Source organism: Lichenostomus cassidix, chromosome W (assembly GCF_008360975.1).
Source record: "Lichenostomus cassidix isolate B80296 chromosome W, HeHo_3.0, whole genome shotgun sequence".
Lineage (NCBI taxonomy): Eukaryota > Metazoa > Chordata > Aves > Passeriformes > Meliphagidae > Lichenostomus > Lichenostomus cassidix.
Genome location: NC_139510.1, coordinates 13774179 through 13789369, shown reverse-complemented (window position 1 = coordinate 13789369; position 15191 = coordinate 13774179). Strand labels below are relative to the sequence as shown.

The 15191-nt window shown below is 46.4% G+C and overlaps 1 long non-coding RNA gene across 1 annotated transcript in view; it reads left to right on the top strand.

The window, feature by feature from the left end:
• LOC146425541 (uncharacterized) overlaps window positions 1-14841 on the top strand; it is a 384874-nt gene extending 370033 nt beyond the window's left edge. Inside the window, exon 2 of the long non-coding RNA XR_014846598.1 lies at window positions 14607-14841. This is a non-coding gene — a long non-coding RNA (uncharacterized LOC146425541). The remainder of the gene's footprint in view (window positions 1-14606) is intronic.
• The last annotated feature ends 350 nt before the right edge of the window (window positions 14842-15191 follow it).

Here is a 15191-nt window from a genome sequence, read left to right as displayed (position 1 = left end):
GAAGGAGTTTCGTGGAGCTTGTATTAGTGGGCTAATGAGAGCGTCTGCTCTAGAATTTCCTTCACCTAGGCCTTGTGTGGTGATGTGACTCCTGATATGCAGGATGCTACAGATTTCTTTTCTGTCGTGGATGGCCCGCTGGATTTGCAGGAACAGTTGTCCTAATCGTGGGTTTGAGGGTGTCTTGATCAAGGCTTGCTCGATCCTTAGGACAATGCCGACAACATATAAGGAGTCCAAGACGATGTTCAGGGGCGTGTTGCACCATTGTGTGAGTGCCCAGGCAACTGCTGCCAGTTCAAGGGTTTGCAGTGAATCACATGTTTCTCCCTTGAGGGTATATTCTTGCCACTCTCCATTTTCCATCCATGTGCAAGCAGCTTTTCTTTTTTGCTGTCCCACATCCGTGTATACTGTGAGACCTTGGATTGGCCTAGCGGGGACCTTGGGCTCTTCTACCCACAGCTGCTCTCCTATTGATTCGAGGATCTACAGGGTATCGGTCTAGGAGTTGCCCTGGGTACGCGTCCAAGGCGATTTGCATGTCTGTTGAATTTTGTATTAGCCACTCTCGTAGCTCTGCTTTCAAGGGTATACTGAGAAATACAGCTTCGTGTCCTGATATTTCTACAATTCTGGTGCGTGTTTTTCGAATAAGAGCTGAGAGCATCTCTGTGCATGACCACACACTTTTTGGTGGTGACAGACTGATGAACACCCATTCTAAAATCACAATGTGTTCTTCGGGATGGGTAGTTCGTGCATGTTTGACTGGTTGTTTTTGCATCTTTGGAGTCTTGGGCATCTTGGCAATCTTGGTGGTCAACACAGTTGGGCTCTCTCCACCTTTTTCTTTTTGCCAAGACGGCCATTGGCAAATAATTCCAAAGGGGGCGATGGTTTAGTTGAAAATGAGCGCGCCTAGTGGAATCTCAGGCAGGCGGCGTTCAGGGAAAAAGGTTCACAACATTTCTCCCAGACACACTAGGCAGTTTTGTTGGTCTTGGGTTAGCGTAATTGTAGCAGCTGGATCGGTGCCTCACAATAGTGGCAATAATGGGAGTATGTCTTCATTCCGGAGGCCAATGAGATTACGTAGCCACTGTAGATCACCAAGTAGGGTTTGAGCATCATGCACGGTTTTCAGCTCAGAATGTACGGATAGTTTTTGAGGTCTGATTTGAGTGGTAGTGACAGTCCATCCTAGGTACTTCCATGGGGCAGACATCTGAACTTTTTCAGGAGCAACGACTAAACCCTTTGTTTTTAGCAAGGCAGTGATTTCTTGCAGGTCTGTTGGAGCGAATGGCTGCTGTTGGCACAGAAGAATGTCATCCATGTAGTGGTAAATAAGGGCAGAGTTAAAGACTGCACGAATAGGTTTTAGGGCCCATTGGACTTATAGTTGGCACATAGTGGGTGAATTTTTCATACCTTGAGGCAGTACTGTCCACTCGAACCTTTGAGCTGGTTCGCTGTTATTTATGGCTGGTAAAGTAAATGCAAAGTGAACTGTGTCTTCTGGCTGCAGGGGGATTGTGAAAAAGCAATCTTTAAGGTCGATAACGAGTACATGCCATTGCTGTGGAAGCATAGTTGGGGTGGGCATTCCTGGCTGCAAAGCTCCCATGGCCCACATTTGAGCATTTACTGCTTGGAGGTCATGCAGTAGTCTCCATTTACCTGATTTTTTCGGAATGACAAAGATGGGTGTGTTCCATGGACTAACGGACGGTTGAATGTGTTTTGCTACGAGTTGGTGTGCGATTGTGAGCAGCTCTTTGGAGAAAGGCCACTGCTCAACCCACACAGGTTTCTTCTGTCTTCCATGATATCTTTGGGGTCGGCAGCCTTTTTGCAGTGGCCCCTGCTAAAAATGTGTTGACTGTGGCAGATGCAACACTGCACCTAGTTGACTCATAATATCTCATCCTACAAGTCCTTCAAGATTTCCTGGGAGGAGCATTACATAGGGACACACGGTAATTTTTTGCCCTTCTGGGAATGTGATAGATATAGATACTGAGCTTTGTAATGGGTTCATGCCTCCTCCAACTCCTTGAACGGCATCCAGGGCAGGGCTTAATGGCCAGGACTTAGGCCATCTTGCTTGGCTGATGATGGTTACATCAGCTCCTGTATCAAGCATTGCTGTAATTTGCTGAGTGTGGCCATTATAGGTGAGCTGCAAAGTGATGAGTGGTCATTGCGTCATTTGCTGTGCTAAACTAACTACATGATTTCCGGTTGATCCAAAGCCTCTGTTTCCTCGGTATGGTTGGCGTGGATCGCCAGGTGCTCCCAAACCACCATTCAAATTGTCGATTAACACGAGTTGAGCAATTCTGGTTCCTTTGGATATGGTGAGTGGAGGGGTTAAGGTATATGCACACACAAAAATTTCACCTGTATAGTCACAGTCTATGACTCCTGGCAATACTATGAGCCCTGCAAGCCCTGAAGAGGATCGACCTATGATGAGAGCTCCAAGAAATCCATTTTGGGTTGCTGTTTGCCCAAACATCCCTGGTGGTATTTTTTGGACTTTGTTGTCTAAGAATGTGTCGGAGTTTAGGGAAGGCCTGGAATTTTTCTCCATCACTGTTACTAAGCAACAAATAGTTGGGTGTTTTAGAGCCATCAAGGCTTTTGTAAAAGACAAAAGGTGTGCTTGGGCAGGGCAGGGTAAGGGAAGAGCCGGCCCTTGGAACGCTCTCTCGTGGTTCGGACGCTGGAGGAGAGGCTGCTCTTTGCTTTTCGGCTGCGACCAGAGGAAATCCAACTGTGCCCTGTTTTTTTTCTTCTCCTGGCTGGGTGAGCTTTGATTCAACCTTTTTTCCCGCTGGGAAGGGCATGTTTCCCCGGGCTCAGTTTTTCTCGCAGCTGCTGCCGGGAGAGTCCAGCTGCCTCTGCTGCCTGCCCCCGCCCTCTGCCGCACGAGACCGCGGTGTCTGCTGTGACTGCAGAAATCCTTGCTACCTCGCTAGCTAGCCGGGGAGAGAGAGCCAGCGCCTGCCCCTGCTGCCCTACTTTCTCGCTGCTCCGAGCTGCTTCACTACCCTGCATGCTTCTCAGCCTGCCCACCATTACCAGCTGCCGGAGGCTGACCTGACCCTGCGCCACAGCGCCACCTGCAGCCACTCGGCAGTCATCGCACCTGCCCTGCCCGACTGGGAGCTCAACAGCGCCCCTGCTGCTTGCAACTGTGATTACACCACACGGGAAAAGGCTCAGCAGCTCACAAGTCATCTGCTATTGGTTTTCTGGTTCTAGTTGTGGTTGCTATTATTGTTATTGCTTGTTTATAGATACTAGTAAAGAACTGATATTCCTTTTTTCCCATACCTTTGCCTGAAAGCCCTTGATTTACAAAATTAAATAATTCGGAGGGAGGGAAAAAATCACATTCTCTGTCCTACGGGAGGGTTCAACCTCTCTTGGCAGACACCTGTCTTTCAAACCAAGACAGAATGTGATGTCTATTGTTGTTGCCAAATCGATTCCCAAGCTTCCTTGGGTTGCTAGAAGAGGAAGTCTGGCTGAGTGACGGGAGCTGCCATTTGTGTCACAGCGCAGCGTCCCTTCATGCTCTTGTTCTCGTTTTTTGGCCCTCAGCAGGCATTGGTAGCATGGGTATCTCTTTGGCATCGGTCACACCAAACGGTAGCTGTGCACGTTCTGCAGTAATGTCCAGGCTTTCCACACTTAAAACAGGTTGCAGGCTTTGTTGGTGTCTTCTGAGAGCTTCCCAGTTTGGTGACTGCGACAGCTAGTAATTGTGTGGTTGGTTTGATTGCTTCGGCCACTGCATTGGCCATGTATTGATTTTGCTTCTGCACTGCTGCTCTGCTGGCCAGTTCGAGCATCTGATGCACTTCCGCTCCTTTGGGCAAAGTGGCAAGTAGTTGCTTTGTAGGTGAATTGGCATTTTCAAATGCTAGGAGTTTAAACATTCGTTGTTTGGAGTCTTCGGAGAGGTCAGTTTGATCCTCTAGTGCTTTAAACAATCGATCGATAAAGTGAGAGTATGGCTCAGTGACACCTTGTTTCACTGCGGTGAAGCTGGGTTCTGGCTTTGAATCGGGTACAGCCGTAAATGCCAACTGTGCTAGCTGAGCTGACAAATTGTGCACTTCGGTGGGATACTGTAGCTGTACGAGCGTATGTTCATAATTGCCATCTCCTGTGAGCATTGTTGAGTTAATTCCAAACAGAGGATCTCCTTGGTTTCGCGGCCGTGCTGCTTCTTGCTCGGCCAGTCGCTGCCATTCACGTGACCATGTTATAAATTGCGATGGAGTCAGCAGCAGAGGTGCGAGATTTTTACAATCTGTGGGAGAATTGACATCAGCTGTGAGAAGCCAGTCTATGCCTAATCGGGCTTGTTCAGATTTAATTCCAAAGTCGATGGCTGCCTTTTTAACTGATTGCAAGACTTTCCAATCATGTTGTTCGTATTTGGGACCTTGTGGGTCATAGAGGATAGGACAGGCGATTGTTGCAGCTGAATGCCATTCTCCTTCTATTATGGCATTGCGAATGACCCCAGACCATCTCCGCCCTAAACACAAAGAATTTGGAGTTGTGCAGTAAGGTGGTGGTAGTGATTGGCATTGTTCTTTGCTGGGAGCAGAGGCTTGGGAGGCGGGAGGCTGGAAAGCCAATTGTTGTAATTGGATTGCAAGTTTTAGCTGTGCTTACATGCTGCGGTATCTGCTGGGACTGTTGTGGCAGCTGCTGTATTAGCTGCGGTATTTGCTGTGGCTTTGAGGGGCCAGTTGCTGGCTGTACTGTTTCTTGGATGGCAGTGCTCACTTGCTGTTCTAATTGCTTCACTGCTTGTTTGAATTGAGTTTTTAGCTCTTCCATAGTATTTTCAAATTGGTTTTTTCTTTCAGCGGCTGTTTCTTGCTGGCTAACGCTGTTGGTTAGTTCTGGTTTGCTGTCGGAGCTGTCATTCACTTCCTCATCTTCAGGGAGGGGCTGCGTTTCAGGCGCTATTGCTGACGCAGGCAGGTGAGGCAGTGGAGGGAGGCGTGGACAGCTTGTGGCACCGCCCACCGGGGGTGCCTTCTGCGACTTCCGCCCTCTGCGCCAGTTGACCGGAAACTGAGGTCGGAGCAACTTCTGCTTTCGCTCCTGGGTTGCAGCGTGCAGCAGCAGTGCTGCCTCTCTTGAGCTGGTTTTTTAGGTTAGAATTTTCATATTTTTTGAGGAGCTCAGAGACGGTTGAACACGATTCGGCCTTTTGCCCTTTTATCGCTTTCGACCCACCAAACAAACTCCTCATCTCTTCCGCCGTTTGTTTTTGCGGCTGGGGCGGCGTAGACTCGGATGCGGCCGCGCTGTTTGTTGGGGTGGGGACTGTGGATGCCGAGAGTGTCTGGATCGCTGCGGCAGCTACGTTTGATTCTGCTTTCATAGCTTTTAAGGTATTGATTACTGACCGCCAGGTCACTGCCAGAGCTGCAAGTTCTTTGCTTCCCTTGCTCTGTATTATCTGGTCAAAGAGCACCTCGCCCACCTCTCGCCACTCCAATACAGAAAATAGCAGAGGGGGTGTATTAAGAAAATTGTGCTTTTGAGCGTAGGAAATAAGTTTATCTAGTTCTTTTTCCTTTACTGTCTCCTCTCGCTTGGCGAGAATATTGAGGAGTAATTGTTGTGCCGCTGAAAGCTCTATGTCCATGCTTCGCGGCGCGGAGCGGAAGGGCGTGACTCTCCTCACCTTGACCATGACTCTCCATCTCCAGCCGGCTTCTCTGCCTTTACGACCCCCCCGCTTCCACCACTGTACCAATACGGTCTTCTAGCGGCTTCGCGATATCCGTGCTCGCAGCACTGTACTCGTAGTACCGTCCCGGTGTCCTTGTTGTGGGCGCCAAAAGTTGGGGGTCAGCAGAGTAAAACACACGTCCTCACTGAGGTATAGGTGTCACCTCCCCCTTATTTTCATGAAGCAAGCATTATTATAGACAAAAGCACTGTTCACGCGACACACTGGTATATATGATTGGATAAAAGCTTGAGTTCACATGTCTAATCTAACTTGCTAATTGGCTGTAGGCTTTTGATCACGCTCTCTAAGCATTAGCTAAAACTCTGTCTATGTAATTTCTTTATCTTGTTTAGAATTCTTTTATGATGTTCACATTCTTGGCTCTTTACGTTTCATTATCTCCTGGGAAAGAGACTTCAGAGTCAGTCACACAGGCTGAATTGAGCTTAAGAAACATATTCATATGGCCTTGCTCTATGAGCCATGCTCCAACAGAAACCTCCCTTAGAATAGAGAATGTGAGTCGCATGCTCCCGGCAGGAAAAAAGAGTTGGGATCTGTCTCAGATTAGAGACATTTCTCTAGGTGGAGAGCACTCCAAACAAACGGCTCCCCCAAAAAGCCAAGAGCTCTGGCACCCCCTTTCCCCACTCACAACAGAATTTCATAAATTAAAGTGAAAAAAACCAAAAAAACCTATTTATTTAACAGAACACGCAAAGTGCCCTGCAAGGCACAGGGGAAGGGGAGAAACAGGGGAAAAGGAGTTATTAAACCTGAGTAATCAGCTAGTGAACTTTAGTGTCCTTTTCCTCAGATGTAGTTTTCCCTCTCCAGGGGCCCCCAGGGGCTGGGCGGAGTTGCTCCAGTAGCTCCCTGGAGGATTCTCATCTGCCGTCCTCCGGGGCTCCTTGGGTTTTCCAGGCGAAAAAGCAAATCGGAGAAAAGGGTCCAAAAAAGGAAGATGACGAAGAGGCAACCCCAGGGAGAAACTCGCAGCGTCGACAGCAGTTGCAGCAGCCGGTCCCAGGAGTGTCTTTTCCTCCACCTCGCTTCCCCCGCAGAGAGGCTTGGGGAAGGGTTTTAAACAACCCGCTCTCCTCCCATTGGCTGAATGCAGTTAAAGCTGCAGGACCACATTTTCTGAGCATACAAACAATGATAGCGGAATACACAGGATTGCCATCACCCCAGGACAGGATCCCACACCTTTTTTCCCAAGCAAGCAGCTGGAGGTGGCGCTGTGGCTTGAGGTCAGGTCTGTCTCACAGGGTTGGTCATGGCGGACGGGCTGGGCAACAGGGTGGCGTGCAGCAGGACAGGATGCAGAAGGGAGCTCAAAGCAGGGAGCTGGAGCAGCAGGACTGGCCCACCCGGGCTAGCCAGCAAAAGGTGGCAGAAACTCCACAGCTGTGGCAGTGCATTCTGGCAGGCAGGGCACAGGAGGATGCACACTAGAGGAGGGGAAGAGGGTGTTGGAATCCCGTGCCCCTTTCCCCAAACGAAAGCTCACCCCAGCAAGGAAAGAGAAAGCAGCGCAGAGCCGGGCTCTGTTTCCGCAGTCGCTGCGAAAAGGAGACTGCAGTTTTCCACTGTTCCCCTTCCCAAGTCTGGCGTGCAAGTGAAGTCCCAAGGGCCAGATGCCTCCTCCCTTCACCACACCTGACCACATCCTTTGTCTCTTACAAAAGAGTGAATGGTCCTTGAGTACTTGGTCGTTGTGGTTTCCTAGTAACAGAAATTGAGAGAATTCCCCCCCCCAACCTTCAACACTTGGTGAAAAACTTCCAGAACTTTCACACAGGACACACAGGAGTCATCTTTGTGCCACTCCCCACCCTTCAGACACTTCTTCAGCCCTACCACAACAGCATTTGAAGGGTTTAAATTTCTCTTAGATTCTAAGGATACCTTGCTGATGTTCTGGGCTAAGCAAAACCAACACAGCTGCCTCCCGTGGGAGGGACCCCACGGCTACGCAGAGGAAAAGACTTCTCTCCCCGTGCAGTGGAAGAAGATCACGATGATGAACTGACCAAAGTCCCATACCCTGTCCCCCTGTGCTGCTGGTGGGAAGGAGGGAGGGGGAGAGTGCCGGAACAGTGTCTTAATGGTTTCTTTTACTTCTCGTTATCCTCCTCTATTTCTGTTAGTAATAAATTTCACTTTGTAACTTTAAGAGGAACCTGTTTTGTCCTTGGAGCGTCTCCCAGTCCTCATCTCAACTCATGAGCCCTGTGTGTATTAACTTTTTTTTTCTCTCTGCTGCTCAGCTGTGGCAGGGGAGAGTGAATGAGTAGAGTCCATGGGTACCTTGGCATTTGGCCAGGGTCCAAACCACAACATGTGTTAATTACAAGCTCCTGGTTTCACCTCCTGCCACAGCAGCACCGTCCGAAGCCCTGGCAGGGCGCCCAGCAGCAGCAGCCCCAGCATGGGGAGGGAGCCCGGGGCTGCCCGCCTCGCCCGCTTCATCCTCACACCACTTCATGCTGCTGTCGTGGGACACAATGGTGGTGCAGCCATGCTGCTCAGCTGCTCAACACAGTGCTGGCCTATGGCCGCCGGCCAGCTCTGCAGCCCAGAGAGTGGTGGCAGGACTGGATGAGCCCCAGTGGCTGTGCCACACCATGTGCCCCAAGCTCCGCCAGTGGCCAGGAGACACAGACAGCCGCACTGCATGGGGGAGTCGGGGGGACATGCCAGGAACATCTCAAATCTCCAGGGCTTTTCTCCCAACGATGGGACCACAGGAATGGAGCTGGGAACAGACAAAAGCAGAGTCACTGCGATGCTGTCCTAGGTTACAATATAGATGTAGTTTTCTATTGCCACCAGCTGTGGGCCATTAGCTGTTTTCACCTGCTAATGACCTGACATAACGACGAGAGGGAACTCACGGCAGTCTCAATATGAGATACAGAGTAAGCTCCATTTTATTTCACCAAACGAGAAACTTATATACTGTTACAGATGCTACTAATTATAGTTACACACGTATCTGCAGTTTGTTCTCACACATTCAGGGATCCTCCTGGTGACTCCCTTTTTCTTTCTCATAATACTTCTGACTCCCTATTCTTTCCCATGACATTCTTCTCACAGAACATTCTCAGGTAAACAAGCCACTGTAGCTTGTTAGGATTTTACTGAGGCCTGAGTATGCTGAGGCCCTGCTCAGGTGTGTTCAGTTAGCATAAGTTTTGCTGGAAAACTGCGTTTTCCAACAATGACCCACCCCTGATAACAGACAATGGGCCATCAAAGACCCACCACATGACTCATGGACTTATCTCACCCTATTGTGAGATACTCTGCCCAGAAGGGAGGAGCCAAGCATTCCCACCTGGATATAACCTGGCCTTGGAACTGCCTGAGCTAGCCCTGTCTACTGGGTTGCCAGAGGACAAGAGCTACCGCTGGACCTTCAGCTGGAGACCAGACCTTCACAGGATCACCACTTCAACTGAAATACTTCAGTTGGACTGCTACCGCCACCCTAACAGGGTGTCAGGTTGTATCTGACTTTGTCAGTGCTTCTCCTTGTATTATTTCACTTATTGTTATTTTTTTCTATTAATTTTAATATTGACTTGTTATCTCCCACTGGTTTGTTTTCAAACCAATACAGATGCTTTAAAAAATTCTAGTTTTTTACTCTTCATGTATCTGTAATTCAGTGTAGTTCTGTGCTTCTTATAAAACACTAAAACCTCTGTTCCTAGTGCTCGTAGCCAAAACAATTGCTTCTGAATAAGAAATCCAAGGACATTCATTGCCCTAGGACCCAAAAATATGTAAATAACAGTGAGTTGGGGGGGAGCGAGCCTGGGGTGGTTACCATCATCACCTAAGGGTTTGACTGGGAAATTAGGGGCCAATATGCTAATAGGACAGAACTTATAAAAGGTGAAGGACTCGTGACCTGGGGTCCATTTTGGGTGTAGTCCCATGAGGGGGCTTTGCTTGCCCTGAATGTACCTTCAGTCCTGAATAAATTTTTCCTCTTTTTATTCTTCTAACTTTGTCTTGGCCTCTGTTTCAGGTAGCCTGTTTTAGGCATCAACTGATTTATGCTATTCAATGACACGCAGTGGCGGATCGGACTTGGCAGCTGCCTCAGAAGTAATTCTTAAAAATGCTAGTGAAATAGTGCTTGTTGATACTGGAGTTTGGGGACCTTTACCGACAGGGATGGTACGACTAATTTTGGGTAGATCTAGTTTCTCAAAGCAAGGTAAATCGTAGTACTGGGAGTAATTGATTCAGATTGTCAAAAAGAAATTAAAGTAATGGTTACAATTTAACTGGTTATGGTGTGATTGCAAAGGGACAGAGGATTGCACAAACATTACTTTTACCTTACTGAGTGCCTTATTCTCAAACACCCGGGGACAGGGAGGATTTGGTAGTATCAACAGAATAATTTACTGGACTGATGCTATTGCTAAGGATCAACCTCTGCTAACTGTTCAGATTAAAGGAAAATAATTTATTGGGATCATGGATACAGGTGCTGATGTTTCTATTATTGCTGAGTGAGACTGGCCTCAGGAATGGTCCTTAAGGCTGACACACATATCTATAGCTGTCTTGGGGTGATTTTATGATTATACTTGAAAAAGAAGTGGTCAAATAGAAAAACCCAAATCTATTTGTACTTCAATCATCCTTGTTTCTTTGAGCTTTTGCCCCCTTCCACCAGCACAGTGCCTGTCCAGGGCTGAAGGCTGAACTCTTAATTCAAATTCAAATTGTAGGTAACAGCTCTGGCCTGATGGCTTATCAGCTAAGATGTACAAGCATGCATTTGAAACCAGCACAGAAAACGCTGAATCATCCCATGAAGGACCTTCACCCTGGAGGGGTCTTTGGGAGTCTCCAAAGACCACCAGGACATACAGAGCATGCATGGTGCACATGCTAATGATATTAATGACTTCTGAGAAATGATTTGTGTAACCACTCCTATCCTGGGGAATGTAATTAATATTCATGAATTTTACCTATAACACTGTGTCTTTGGGGGTACTGAAGTGTGTGTGTTTGGTGGAGAAAATTCCCCCACACCCGGTGCACCGAATAAAGCAAATACCCACTTCTCTGACTTGGTCTCTGAAGTGTCTCTGGGCTCGATTGGGGCGAATCATACTGTATTCCTCTATTGTCTACTTTATGCCCAGAAGTGGATCCTGTAATTTTAAGCTGGGTCCAGCAGCTGGGAGAAACTCTACTGGTGCAGTTTGTTTTGAAACTCTCACTCCTCTGGGTTTTCTCGGCCTTGGAGTGTGGGGGGAATCACATTCCAGCTGCTAGCTAGCTTGCTTGTTGTTAGCTAAGGAGAAGTTTTCCCCTGGACTGCGACAGGAATTCTCAGCGGCTTCTGCTTTTCTTCTGGAACTGTTTGGCTTAGCTTTGGGTCCGAGAACCAGATCATCAATGGGAGCCGGATGCTGTGACCGGGGCGGGGAGGCCACGGGAACACTGCATCCTTGGAGCTCTGGACCTAGGAAGAAGCTGAGCAAGCTAAAGAACTAGAAATCCACCAGTCTTTGCAGGTTCAATACCTTATAGTTCCTTTTTCCCTTTTCCCTGTGCCTTGCGGATGTTTTGTTTGTTTTGTTAAATAAATAGTTTTTTTCACTTTCATCCAAGAAATTCCTTTTGGTGGAGGGGAGTGCCTAGAACCCTTTTCCTTTGGGGAAGGCATTCATTCAGAGCGCTTTCTCCTAACCTTGTCTCTAACCTGAGACAATAACGGGGGTGGGAGGAATACAAATTCCTTGGAAGAGTGTGCATTTGTTGCAAGTGCAGGGACCAGATAAACAGATGGGCTGGATTCAACCTTTTATTTTAAAAACACCTACAGCTTATGGGGATGAGATCTTTTACAGCAATGGCACATACAAATAGTCACAGGAGAGACAAATTTGTCCTAATGGCCACTGAAGAAATCCCCCTACTCAAACTTCACTGGCTTAGAAAAAATCCTGTTTGGGTAGATCAGTGGCCCTTGAAAGGGGATAAGCTAATTAAGGCAAACCAACTAGTACAAGAACAATTATAGGCAGTACACTGTCCTGGATTAATGATAAAACTTTCTCTCCTCCGAGAGCAAAGGGCTCTGACACCCCCTCCCTCACCCACAACAGAATTCCTTAGATGGAAGTGAAGAAAAAACTATTTATTTAATACAAACCACGCACAGTGCCCTGCAAGGCACAGGGGAAGGGGAAAACCAAGGTGAAAAGGAGTTATTAAACCTGATTAAAAAGTCCTTTTTCCTCAGATGTAGCCTCTCCCCTCCGGGGCCCCCCTTGGGGGCTGGGCGGAGCTCCCCGAGAGCTCTGCTGTCCTCTGGCTCCCTTGGGTTTTCGGGTGACAAAGCAGATCGAAGAAAAGGGGTCCAGACGAGGAAAAAAATGAAAAAAAACCCCAAAAAAAACGGAACAGAGCCCACTCCGACAGCCGTCCCCGTGCGCAGTCTCTGCAGAGAGCGAAGAATCCTCCCCCTCCTCGCTCTCCCGCAGTGAGGCTTGGGGAAAAAGTTTTCAAAACATCCCGCACTTCTCTCTGTTGCTGAACGTAGTTAAAGTGATAGGACCACATTTTTTTGAGCATATAAATCAACGATAGGGAATAAAGGATTATCATACCATCACTCCAAGACATACACATAGTTCCTTCTACTAGTCCCTGGAATACACCTTTTTTTTGTGACCCCAAAGAAATCAGGAAAGTGGCGTTTATTGCATGATTTATAGGCTATCATTGCAGCCATAAAACCCATGGGTGCCCTGCAGCCAGGCACCCCGAACCCTACTTTACTGCCAAGGGATTGGCACTTGATTTTTATAGCTTTAAAAACTGATTTTTTATGATCCCTCTGCATCCTGAGGATGGTATTTTTCTTTTTCTGTCCCTTCAGTTAACAATGCTGAACCCATGCATCGATATAATTTGACAGTGCTTCACCAGGGGATGATGAATAGCCCTACTATTTGCCAAATTTTTGTGGCCAATGCCCTGGTGCCTGTGGGGACTCAATATTCTCAGAGCATTTTTTATCATTATATGGATATTTTAGTTTGTGCACAGGATGTTTCATATTTGCATGATACCATTCAGTGTCTCATCCTTAATCTTACTAAGCATGGGCTACAAATTACCCCTTAAAAAATTTAAAGAACCCCTCCTTAGAAGTATTAAGGATGGATACTGACTGAATGAAATGGGAAACCACAGCAATTAACTTTAAAGACTGACATCAAACCACTGAATGGTTTACGAAAGTTACTGGTAACAATTAACTGGATAAAACCCATATTAGGTTTATCCACTCATCAATTAAAATATTTGTTTGATCGCTTGAAAGGAGACCCTGACTTATCTTCTCCATGAACATTATCTGAAGAAACTATGTGGGAATTAGACATAATTAGCTCACAAATCTCTACCATAAAAGCAGACAGAATTGCACCAGCTTTACCAGTTTACTTGTTTTTGTTGCCTGCTGCGCCTTATCCCACAGCATTAATAGGGCAATTGCAGGGAGACAAAACAATTTACTTAGAATGGGTTTTTTTACCAAATACACCCAAGAAAACAATCACTACCCTGATATTGCTCTATGTGTCTTTAGTTAAGAAGGGAAGGTCTTGTGTAGGGCAGTTGACTGGATATGATTTGGAGGTTATTCATTTACCACTGTCTGTTGACAATTATGAGTATTTCAAAATTCAGATATTTTTCATATGGCATTGGCAGATTTTGTAGGACAGATTTCTTTCTCCTTACCTTCAGACAAACTGTTGCAAAATGTTGTTCACTTGCATTTAACACTACAAATTATTGTGTGCCATAGCTCTATTCCTGGTGCATGTAATGTTTCTATTGATGGATCAGGAAAGACAGGAAAAGTGGTCTTTACCTGGCAACAAGATAGCGAATGGAAACATGCAATAACTCAAACAGATGGTTCCACTCAACAGGTTGAACTACATGCTGCTCTGTTAGCTTTAACCATCTTTAAACAAGAAGCAGTCAATATCATTGATTGTGAACGTTGTTAATGTCATAATGAGAATACACGGAGCTTTTATAAAGGAAATTAGCCATAAGATATCGTTTGAGCTTTTTGTTCAATTGAATGCACTAACTGAGAATATAAAGCATCCTCTTTTTGTGATTCATATACGGAGTCACACAAATTTACTGGGTCCTATAGCAGAGGGGAATGCCAAGGCAGATAGCTTAACTGCAGCTACATTACAATTTGATAATGCCTGCTCATCTCATCCATTTTTTCAACAGAACACAGCAGGGCTGAGTAAGCAGTTTCACATTCTTTTGTCTCAGGCAAGAAATATCATGCATGCCTGCCCAGACTGTCAGCAATTACCTTCACATACTCCTGCTCAGGGAGTTAATCTCCGAGGCCTAGACCCTAATGAGTTATGGTAGACTGATGTTACTCATATACATTCCTTTGGTTGTTTGAGGTTTGTTTATGTTACCATTGATACATTTTCTAACCTAATATGTGCTTCTGCTCACACAGGGGGAAAAGGTAAAGATATCAGTAAGCATTGGACACGTTGCTTTGCTATTATGGGCCTACTGAATGTTACAAATGGAGAGGGGAGAGCTTAGACAAGTCCATGCCTTTCCTCAGGTCTTCTAGCAGTAGGCAGTAGCTTTACTGCGGTGGCCAGCACCCCAAAACCCACTCTCGTCAGCAAGTTCTTAATAATGACCAATCAGGTCTATTATAACATGAATTATTTATTGAGTAGGCCAAGGAAAACAGACATAAGACTTTCAACAGGCTACTTACTGTGGCTAGCACAGACCTTTCCCATGAGAATTCTTCTCTCTCTTCTTCCTGTGTTTTATAAACAAAGATAAAGTTTGGATGTTATTAAAAACAGTTTCTCGGGATGTGGACAGTTCAGGCCTGGCCAATCAGGCCTAGGGGGAGGCTTCAAACTGACCAATTTGGGTGACCTTTGAAAAGTCTATATAAGATGGAATTAAATAATAAAATTTTCTTCCGGATGCCACACTTTGAACCTGTATCTTCTTACTCTGCTAGAGGCTCAACAGCGACAACTTACTACACAAGATAACACAAAAAGAACTACTAGTAGATAAAATACAGTGCATGATAATAAAGGTACAGATATTACAGCTAGCGAAGAAATAGTATAGATTAGGAGCCAATGTCATTTACCAATGTATGATAGTGGTGTGCAGAGAATCCTAATTCCTCTCAATCCCAGGGAAGTATCTTGATGTCAACATCTCAATATCAAGGAGAATTCTCTGAACACTCAGAGAGTGTATAAGAGATTTCTGATTTCATGAAAATCATAGTGGTCTTTTACAGTTTGTAAAAGTGCTGTGTCTGTAG